The 9,567-nt window shown below is 43.5% G+C and overlaps 1 pseudogene across 1 annotated transcript; it reads left to right on the forward strand.

Annotated features, from left to right (window-relative positions):
• Positions 1-735: 735 nt before the first annotated feature.
• LOC308624272 (large ribosomal subunit protein mL64-like) lies at positions 736-9,302 on the forward strand (annotated as a pseudogene). Its single transcript has 3 exons — positions 736-927; positions 8,399-8,456; positions 8,611-9,302. The product of its transcript is annotated as a large ribosomal subunit protein mL64-like (transcript).
• Positions 9,303-9,567: the final 265 nt, after the last annotated feature.

A 9,567-nucleotide genomic window follows, 5' to 3' on the forward strand; every position in this document is an offset into this window, starting at 1 on the left:
TATTTTGCTATGGCAGCCTGAGCAGACTAATACAGATTTTGGTACCAAGAAGTAGATACTGCTGTAACAAATAGCTAAAAGTGTGGAAGTGACTTAGGAATTGGTAATGGGTAGAGGCTGGCAGTGTTTGGAGGTCTGTGCTAGAAATATGGAAGCTAAAGGCAATTCTGGTGAAAGCTTAGATGGAAATGGGGAACATGTTATTGGAAACTGGAAGAAAGGAGATCCTTGTTATAAAGTAGTAAAGGACGTGGCTAAAGTGTGTTCTAGTGTTTTGTGGAAGATAGAATTTGTGAGTGATGAAATCAGATATTTAGCAGAGGAGCTTTCTAGGCAAAGTATTCAAGGTGTGGCCTGGGTCTCCCTTACTGCTTATAGTAAAATGCAAAAGGAGAGGGATGAAGATAGAATACTTAAGGAAAAATGAACCAGAACGTGCAGATATTGCAAAATTATTAGTTTATCCGTACTGCAAAAAAATGAGAAAGTTTATTCTGAAGAGAACACTAAGAGGATGACTGAACAACCGTTTGAAAAAGAGATCATGGGTACCATTCATGAACTGAAGCTGCCATCTCAGCAGAAGCCAGGAATAGAGATGGGATTATACACTAGCATCTGGTAATAAAGGGGACAGAAAAAAACAAGAAATTGTCAAAATTCTTTGATCCTACAAGACCAAACCATACAGCTACTCAGCTGTGAATGTGTGCCATGCTTTAAGAAAAGAAAAGAATGATCTTGAAGGGGATTCAGAGATTACCAGGACTGCCTCCACTGTACCGTGTGCTGTCCAGAGCCTTGGGAACAGGGCTGCTCCATCCTTGGGAGCTTACTGCCACCTGGCAGAGCCTTGAGGAATGGACTATCAACTCCAGGGGATCTGAAGATGGGACCATGGGTCTAGAAGATGGAACTGCCACCCCGGTGGGTCAGAGCATTGAACCAATGAGGATTATTCTCAAGCCTTAAGATGAGGTGGAATCTGCCTTGCTAGGTTTTGGATCTTTTTGGGACCTGTCACTCTTTACTTCTTTCCTATTTCTCCCGTGCGATGGCAAAGTCTAACCTATTCCTGTGCCATTATTGTATTTTGGAAGCGCATAACTTGTCTTGTTTGACAGATTCAGAGCTGGAGGGGAATTTTGCCTCAGGAAGAATTATACCTTCAGTCTCACTTATGTCTAATTTAGATTATATTTAGATGAGATTTTGGAATTCAGACTTTAGAGTTGATGCTGGAAAGAGTGAAAACTTTGGGGACTGTTGAGATGGAATTAATGTATTTTGCATGAGAGAAAGACATAAATTTGGAGAAGGGGGCTAGGGGTGGAATGTTTTGGACTGAATGTTTGTTTTCCCCCACAGATTCATATATTGAAGCCTAATCCCCAGTGTGATGGTATTTGGATATGCAGCCTTTGGGTGGAAATTAGGGTTTGATTAGTTATGAGGGTGGGACCCTTATGATGTCATTAGTGACCTTAGAAGAAGGGGAAGAGAGAGAGAGAGCTATTTCTCTCTCCCTCCATGTGCCTGCACAGAGGAAAGGCCATGTGAGGGCATAGCGAGAAGGCAACCATATGCAAGCCAGGAAGAGAGCTAAACCAGAAATCCATTAGTTGATATCTTGATGTTGGACTTGCCAGCCTCCAGAACTGTAAAAGAATTAAAATCTGTTGTCTAAGGCACCCAGTCTGTTTTTTTGTCATGACAGCCTGAGAAGACTAAGACAGTAGGCATGACATTTTGTGAACTCAGCTTTGAAGTAGGTAGGACACCCATAATAATTCCTGGCATCCTGCAAGAGCAATGAGGCCAAAATGGAAGCAAGGGGGTTTCTGGAAGGAAGATCCACACTTGATAGAAAGGATCTATAGAAACTGGATGAGGGAGGGGAGACCTTCAAGATGGCAGAGGAGTAAGACATGGAGATCACCTTCCTCACCACAAATACATCAGAAATACACCTACATGAGGAATAACGCCTATAGAACACCTACTGAACGCTGGGAGAAGACCTCAGACTTCCCAAAAGGCAAGAAACTCCCCACGTACCTGGGTAGGGCAAAAGAAAAAAGAAAAACAGAGACAAAAGAATAGGGACGGGACCTGTACCAGTGGGAGGGAGCTGTGAAGGAGGAAAGGTTTCCACACACTAGGAAGCCCCTTCGCGGGCGGAGACTGCAGGTGGCGGAGGGGGAAGCTTCGGAGCCGCGGAGGAGAGCACAGCAACAGGGGTGTGGAGGGCAAAGCGGAGAGATTCCTGCACAGAGGAACGGTGCCGACCAGCACTCACCAGCCCGAGAAGCTTGTCTGCTCACCTGCTGGGGCAGGTGGGGGCTGGGAGCTGAGGCTCTGGCTTTCAGAGGTCAGACACCAGGGAGAGGACCGGGGTTAGCTGCATGAACACAGCCTGCACGGGGCTAGTGCGCCACAGCTAGCTGGGAGAGAGTCCGGGAAAAAGTCTGGAACTGCCTAAGAGGCAAGAGATAGTTTTCGGGGTGCATGAGGAGAGGGGATTCAGAGCACCACCTAAATGAGCTCCAGAGACAGGTGCGAGCCTCGGCTATCAGCGCGGACCCCAGAGACAGGCATGAAACGCTACTGCTGCTGTTGCAGCCACCAAGAAGCCTGTGTGCAAGCACAGGTCGCTGTCCACACCTCCCCTCCCGGGAGCCTGTGCAGCCTGCCACTGCCAGGGTCCCGTGATCCAGGGACAACTTCCCTGGGAGAACACACGGCACGCCTCAGGCTGGTACAATGTCACACTGGCCTCTGCCGCTGCAGGCTCGCCCGCATTCCGCACCCCTCCGTCCCCCTGGCCTAAGTGAGCCAGAGCCCCCTAATCAGCTGCTACGTTAACCCCATCCTGTCTGAGCGAAGAACAGATGCCATCAGGTGACCTATACACAGAGACGGGGCCAAATCCAAAGTTGAACTCCAGGAGCTGTGCGAACAAAGAAGAGCGGATTATACATCCACAATCAACTTGATGTACTCTGCACCTCTGGAATACCTGAATAGACAATGAATCATCCCAAAATTGAGGCAGTGGAGTTTGTGTGATTTTGTCTGTATAGCTTTGCTTTGACCATTTGTCCTAGGGTTCTGTCTGCTCTTTTTTTTTTAAGTATAGTTTTTAGTGCTTGTTATCATTGGTGGATTTGTTTTTTGGTTTGATTGTTCTCTCCTTTCATTCCTTCTTTTTTTTAATTACTTTATAATTTTTTTATTTTTAATAATTTTTTAATAACTATTTATTTTTCCTCTTTCTTTCTCCCTTTCTTTCTCTCTCTCTCTCTCTTTCTTTCTTTCCTTCTTTCTCCCTTTTCTTCAGAGCTGTGTGGTTGGCAGGGTCTTGGTGCTCCAGCCAGGTTTCAGGCCTGTGCCTCTGAGGTGGGGGAGCCAAGTTCAGGACACTGGTCCACCAGGGACCTCCCGGCAACATGTAATATCAAACAGCAAAAGCTCTCCCAGAGATCTCCATCTCAACGCTAAGACCAAGCTCCACGCAAAGACCAGCAAGCTACAGTGCTGGACATCCTATGCCAAACAACTAGCAAGACAGGAACACAACCCCTCTCTAAAGCAGAGAGGCTGCCTAAAATCATAATAAGGTCACAGACACCCCAAAATAAACCACCGGACATGGTCCTGCCCACTAGAAAGACAAGATCCAACCTCATCCACTAGAACACAGGCACTAGTTCCCTCCTCCAGGATGTCTACACAACCCACTAAACGAACCTTAGCCACTGGGGGCAGACGCCAAAAACAACGGGAACTACAAACCCGCAGCCTGTGAAAAGGAAACCCCAAACACAGTAAACTAAGCAAAATGAGAAGACAGAGAAACACACAGCAGATGAAAGAGCAAGGTAAAAACCCACCAGACGAAAAAAATGAAGAGGAAATAGGCAGTCTACCTGAAAAAGAATTCAGAGGTGATCCAAAATCTTGGAAATAGAATGGAGAAAATACAAGAAATGTTTAACAAGAACCTAGAAGAACTAAAGAGCAAACAAACATGATGAACAACATGATAAATATTAAAAATTCTCTACAAGGAATCAATAGCAGAATAACTGAGGCAGAAGAACAGATAGTGACCTGTAAGATAAAATAGTGGAAATAACTAGTGCAGAGCAGAATAAAGAAAAAATAATGAAAAGAACTGAGGACAGTCTCAGAGACCCCTGGGACAACATTAAATGCACCAACATTCGAATTATAGGGGTTTCAGAAGAAGAAGAGAAAAAGAAAGGGAATGAGAAAACATTTGAAGAGATTATAGCTGAAAACTTCCCTAATATGGGAAAGGAAATAGTCAATCAACTCCAGGAAGTGCAAAGCGTCCCATACAGGATAAATCCAAGGAGAAACATGCCAAGAAACATATTACTCAAACTATCAAAAATTAAATGCAAAGAAAAAATATTAAAAGCAGCAAGGGAAAAACAACAAATAACATACAAGGGAATCCCCATAAGGTTAACAGCTGATCTTTCAGCAGAAATTCTGCAAGCCAGAAGGGAGTAGCAGGACATATTTAAAGTGATGAAAGGGAAAAACCTACAACCAACAGTACTCTATCAAGCAAGTATCTCATTCAGATTCGATGGAGAAATTAAAACCTTTACAGACAAGCAAAAGTTTGTCTGTAGAAATACACTGCAGAAATACAAAGGATCATGAGAAATTACTATAAGCAACTATATGCTAATAAAATGGACAACCTGGAAAAAATGGACAGATTCTTAGAAAAGCACAACCTTCTGAGACTGAGCCAGGAGGAAACAGAAAATAGAAACAGACCAATCACAAGCACTGAAATTGAGACTGTGATTAAAAATCTTCCAACAAACAAAAGCCCAGGACCAGATGGCTTCACAGGCGAATTCTATCAAACATTTAGAGAAGAGCTAACAGCTCTCCTTCTCAAACTCTTCCAAAATATAGCAGAGGGAAGAACACTTCCAAACTCATTCTACGAGGCCACCATCACCCTGATACCAAAACCAAACAAAGATGTCACAAAAAAGGAAAACTACAGACTAATATCACTGATGAACACAGATGCAAAACTCCTCAACAAAATACTAGCAAACAGAATCCAACAGCACATTAAAAGGATCATACACCATGATCAAGTGGGGTTTATTCCAGGAATGCAAGGCTTCTTCAATATACGCAAATCAAACAATGTGATACACCATATTAACAAATTAAAGGAGAAAAACCATATGATCATCTCAGTAGATGCAGAAAATCTTTCTACAAAATTCAACACCCATTTATGATAAAAACCCTCCAGAATGTAGGCAGAGAGGGAACTTACCTCAACATAATAAAGGCCATATATGAAAAACCCACAGCCAACATCATTCTCAATGGTGAAAACCTGAAACCATTTCCTCTAAAATCAGGAACAAGACATGGCTGTCCACGTTCACCACTATTATTCAATATAGTTTTGGAAGTTTTAGCCACAGCAGTCAGAGAAGAAAAAGAAATAAAAGGAATCCAAATCAGAAAAGAAGAAGTAAAGCTGTCACTGTTTGCAGATGACATGATATTATACATAGAGAATCCTAAAGATGCTATCAGAAAACTACTAGGGCTAATCAATGAATTTGGTAAAGTAGCAGGATACAAAATTAATGCACAGAAATCTCTTGCATTCCTATACACTAATGGTGAAAAATCTGAAAGAGAAATTAAGGAAACACTCGCATTCACCATTGCAACAAAAAGAATAAAATACCTAGGAATAAACCTACCTAAGGAGACAAAAACCTGTATGCAGAAAAGTACAAGATACTGATGAAAGAAATTAAAGATGATAAAAAGAGATGGAGAGACATACCATGTTCTTGGATTGGAAGAATCAACATTGTGAAAATGACTATACTACTCAAAGCAATCTACAGATTCAACGCAATCCCTGTCAAACTACTATTCTGTGGCATTTTTCACAGAACTAGAACAAAAAATTTCACAATTGGTATGGAAACACAAAAGACCCCGAATAGCCAAAGCAATCTTGAGAAAGAAAAACAGAGCTGGAGGAATCAGGCTCCCGGACTTCAGACTATACTACATAGCTACAGTATGGTACTGGCACAAAAACAGAAATATAGATCAATAGCACAGGATAAAAAGCCCAGAGATAAGCCCACACACATAAGGTCACCTTATTTTTGATAAAGGAAGCAAGAATATACAATGGAGAAAAGACAGCATCTTCAATAAGTGGTGCTTTGAAAACTGGACAGCTACATGCAAAAGAACAAAATTAGAACGCTCCCTAACACCATACACAAAAATAAACTCCAAATGGATTAAAGACCTAAACATAAGGCCAGACAATATAAAACTCTTAGAGGAAAACATAGGCAGAACATTGTATAACATATATCACAGCAAGATCCTTTTTGACCCACCTCCTAGAGAAATGGAAATAAAAACAAAAATAAACAAATGGGACCTAATGGAACTTAAAAGCTTTTGCACAGCAAAGGAAAACTTAAACAAGACTAAAAGACAACCCTCAGAATGGGAGAAGATATTTGCAAATGAAGCAACTGACCAAGGATTAATCTCCAAAATTTACAAGCAGCTCATGCAGTTCCATATCAAAAAAACAAACAAGCCAATCCAAAAATGGGCATTAGACCTAAACAGACATTTCTCCAAAGAAGATATACAGATTGCCAACAAACGCATGAAAGAATGCTCAACATCACTAATCATTAGAGAAATGCAAATCAAAACTTCAATGAGGTATCACCTCACACTGGTCAGAATGGCCATCATCAAAAAATATACAAACAATAAATGCTGGAGAGGGTGTGGAGAAAAGGGAATCCTCTTGCACTGTCGGTGGTAATGTAAATTGATACAGGCACTATGGAGAACAGTATGGAGGTTCCTTAAAAAACTACAAATAGACCTACCATACGACCCAGCAATCCCACTACTCGGCATATACCCTGAGAAAACCGTAATTCAAAAAGAGACATGTACTACAATGTTCACTGCAGCACTATTTACAATAGCCAGGACATGGAAGCAACCTGTGTCCATCGACAGATGAATGGATAAAGAAGATGTGCCACATATATACAATGGAATATTACTCAGCCATAAAAAGAAATGAAATTGAGTTATTTGTATTGAGGTGGATGGACCTAGAATCTGTCATAGTGAAATAAGTCAGAAAAAGAAAAATAAATACCGTATGCTAACACATATATATGGAATCTAAAAAAAAAAAAAAAGTTTTTGAAGAACCTAGGGGCAGGACAGGAATAAAGACACAGACATAGAAAATGGACTTGAGGACACAGAGAGGGGAAAGGGTAAGCTGGAACGAAGTTAGAGAGTGGCATGGACATATATACACTACGAAATGTGAAAGAGATAGCTAGAGGGAAGCAGCCACATAGCACAGGGAGATTAGCTCATTGCTTTGTGACCACCTAGAGGGGTGGGATAGGGAGGGTGTGAGGGAGACGTAAGAGGGATGAGATATGGGGATATATGTATATGTATCACTTTGTTATAAAGCAGAAACTAACACATCATTTTAAAGCAATTATACTCCAATAAAGATGTAAAAGAAAAAGAAAAAAGAAACTGGATGAGGTCAAGGAGGTCTAGATCCTTTATAGGGCTAGCTTAGTTTCCTTGGGAATTTTTGGCAAAAATCTGATGTTGGAGCCTAAGAAGTATGTCCATTGGGTTAGTGAGACGGGCAGTGTGCAGTCAATGTAGGAAGGAGGATGAAATTCTTGAGATGAATGTTTCTCTTTCTAGGCCTGTCAGGCCTAGAAAAATCATGGACTAGTCTGTGTCCAGAATTCATTTATACTACGGAATGAGAGCAACTAACATTGCTTTTATTTTGTTTCCTTTGCCCTGATAAGGCCTAGGTGGAGAGAATCCTGCACCATCTTAGACCACAGAGGTACAATGACTTTTCAGGAGGTTTACTGTATGGATCATATTCAAGAATGTGAAATGACTCAAAATGAAATTTTAGGAAATGAGCCTTGAAAATAGAAATGCTAAAGTGAAGTATTAGGATCATATAAGAATAAATTCATCATGACACTTAAGAGTCTTATCAGACCATGGTCAGAAGGTCAGGGATTATTGCCCAGGGGGTCACACTGTGGTACACCCCATTTGTACCCCACTTACCTCTTCTCAGGTGTAAACTTGGAGAGTGAGCTCCTGCAGAGGAGGGATGGATTGACGAGTCTGACGGTGCTGGGCAAGGCGTTTCTCCACGCCCGCTGGCTGGCGGGGGTCTAGTCTTCCACTTGTTCTTACCAGTCCGCTTCCCAGCCCATGAACTGTATCATTTGCCCAGATGTCCATGCCTTGTTAGGATCTGTGGACTCGCCACACTCTGGCCCCTCAGTCTGTGTACAACAGCTCTGCAGAAGGTCAGCTGCTCATCCTCAGCTCTTAATCTACAGCCAGGTGTCCACAATTCTCAGCACCCAGCTGAAAAGTGGATTTTAACGAGCAAGATGGCGGTGCCCGTGTGGAGGCGCACAGCCTGCTCGGCCTGGTGACCACCCTGGGCCTGGACTCCAGGAGCCTGGTGGCCAGACCTGGATGACCCGTTGACCCTTCGCTGGCAGCTGGGGCCGCGCTACACGGCTCCTGGCGCCGCCTCCAGGGTGGCTTCTTTACAGACACCGCGGGAACAGCCGCAGAAGCCGCAGGCTGAAGGGCGCGAATGGTACCCGAGCCTGGGGGCCAAGCGGGAGTCACTGCGGGTGCAGCAGCTGGGCGAGAAGCAGAAGCGTCAACCGGGGAGCAGCTCATGGAAGAGCGCAAGGCCAAGATGCCCCAGAGCGGTGAGAATCGGCAGTGGCGGCAGCGGCGGCAGCAGGAGCGGAAGGAGGAGCTCCAGGCTGAGGCCCAGGAGCGCCTGGGGTACCACGTGAACCCGAGCAATGCCCGCCTCCGGAAGCTGCCGCGGGACTGGGAGAAGTAGCATCGCAAGCGCCTCAAGGAGGAGAAACATCGGCACGAGCTGCCGCAGTCGCCGCTTCGGCAGCCCAGGACCCAGCAGGCTCTGCAACACCCAGCTCCTGAGCTGAGTTCTCACCCAGAAAAACCTGCTGCCTGATAGCCCCAAACCCCTCCCACCACGCTGCCAAAAAAAAAAAAAAAAAAAGGGCTCTAATTGCCACAACTTCAGCATCTGTGCCTCCTTTCCCGTAACTCTCATAAGTGAGTGCCTTCTTGTTCTACCCCCATTCAGTATCAGCGTGTGTGTCAAATAGACAGGCTGGGAGCACTTTTTCCTGGGATATTCTAATAGGTAATATCACATCTGCCTTTATGTTTGCTGTTCTTTGACTGGAGTGTGTTAAGAGCTGTGTTTGAATTTGTGTGATATTCAGCCTGATACATCTTATTCTGACTGCACTGAATAATTGTTTAGAAGATCTAACTTACTGCAGCCTGAGACTGAGACTGCCAGACAAAAATCACTGGCTTTATACACTAGACAAATACAAATGATTCTGTGGGTAAATATTT

This window comes from Mesoplodon bidens (genome assembly GCF_964165515.1).
Source record: "Mesoplodon bidens genome assembly, chromosome: 10".
Classification (NCBI taxonomy): Eukaryota; Metazoa; Chordata; class Mammalia; order Artiodactyla; family Ziphiidae; genus Mesoplodon; species Mesoplodon bidens.